The sequence below is a fragment of the Trachymyrmex septentrionalis genome, unplaced genomic scaffold (genome assembly GCF_001594115.1).
Source record: "Trachymyrmex septentrionalis isolate Tsep2-gDNA-1 unplaced genomic scaffold, Tsep1.0 scaffold37, whole genome shotgun sequence".
Classification (NCBI taxonomy): domain Eukaryota; kingdom Metazoa; phylum Arthropoda; class Insecta; order Hymenoptera; family Formicidae; genus Trachymyrmex; species Trachymyrmex septentrionalis.
Window position 1 is genome coordinate 5605220 of NW_017305536.1, and position 2011 is coordinate 5607230.

The following is a 2011-nucleotide window of genomic DNA, read 5'->3' on the forward strand; positions in this document are numbered from 1 at the left end:
CACATGAGTGTAGAGGAATAGGAAAGCATGTTGTATAACAAAATACAAGTACTTAGTTCTTGTATTCTTTGTTTAATTTGTTGTCTTGTATATTCCATCTGTTTGGAATATACGGCATTTTTAGCAGGTGGGATTTATGCCCAAAACGTACAAAGTGCGCAGATTGAATTCAGTGCATTAAATGCAATAAAAGCATGAAATATGTACCTCATGTCATAACACTTATAAATGAGAAGATTGTAATTATTATTTATTACTTCATATACATATTTATCATTCATTTATTATTCCTTAATAAAGCTTTATAAACGCATTTTATAAATTATTGTGTCTTTTTACGACTTATTTATATGCATTATTTGTAAATTTTTTATGATACATACCCCTTCCCTCCTCTTATGAGTAGCTATATATCACATCCCTATGAGAAAAATGCAAGGGTTTAAAAAAGTTCATTTTTTAATACAAAATATAAATATTTCAGATTTCTAATATTTTTTTCATAATAGTAGACAGTACAAAGTTTTTACTAATATAGTTCGTTTACTTCGAACATAGTAAATAATACTTAATAAATTAAGTTTTTGATAAGTGCGACATATATACCAAAGTTACCCTAACATTTAAATATTTGTATTTGCAAATTTATATATAAACATTATAAAGATCAACTTCAAAAATAGGACTTTTTCTTTTACTTAAATACAATATTTAATATTTATAATAGATTTATGCTAGAATACAACAATCGCGCTTATTTCTCTAACATCATGTATTTTTTCAATAAGTTATCGAAATTTAAGTTAACGTAATTTTTAATTTATTTATTTTTTATTTGTGTGTGCAGTGTACACACCAATAGAAGTGTTTAAAAACTAAATTTAAAAACTTGCTTTAAATATTAATTAAACTTGAAATATAAATTATTCAGATTGTAAAAATTACATTTTACTTTCTGATTTTCATTGCGGATGTATGATGTCAATAAAATTTATATCTATGTCTATAAAATTTTTATTTATAAAAAATTTAAATAATTTTTCCAAATCGAAAATCGCTTTGCATTTGCAATATAATATTCCTTTTTTTTTTAGATATTTTATTAATTGGCTATTTAGCTCAATAACGTATGTATATTCTGAGTTGTTTCAATAAAACAAACATAATATTCCACAATTCCCTCTATATATTATATTAGCTTAAACGAATACACTGATGAGCATTGTAATACTTCTATTTCCGGTCCAACAATCTATCATAACTTTATGTAGTAAATTATTACAGTAGCAAACTTTTTACAGCACAACATGGCAGATTATCGCGAACGCAAGCAACGACGCGACACGAACTCAAAATTCAGTACTGCGTCTATTCTGCTTGTCATAGCTTGCATGCTATTTTTTTTTTTTATTCATTCGTTCTGCGCAGCAGAGACGTTAATTAGCTAATGAAGACTAACGAGAACGCGAAAGCCAGAGTGTGAAGTCTGGTCGATCCGAGAGACTATACACGCGGAACGATCCCGGAGGCATTCATAAAGCTTTCGATGCCGACGAAATTCGATGGAATGGCCATTATACTGCATGGGTAAATTGAAAGCCGCGTAATTCGTTATTTACCGACGCAGCTTTGTAATTGACCGAAGCACAGCAGACTCGATGATTTATTGCGATCGTCGGAACCTTTTCGCTGGGGCTGATCTGTCCCGCTCGTGTCGACTGTCCCCGACAGAGATTTACGAGCGATACGACCGTCGAAACGGCGGCAGAAACATATGATGGTGGCGATCCCAGATGATATAGCTCCGGATTAGAGAAGAAACTGGTTTTGAGAGTTCGCATAGAGTTGTCAAGATAACTCACAATACTCACGTTGTTCAACTTAACTAGAGCACTCGTCCTAATTTAATTTTGCAAATCTCATTTTCTGCTTTCAATACATTCGCTCAATCTCATAAACGTAAATTTTTTTTCAAATTTTAATGCATATAATTCTCGATTTGACAACAGAA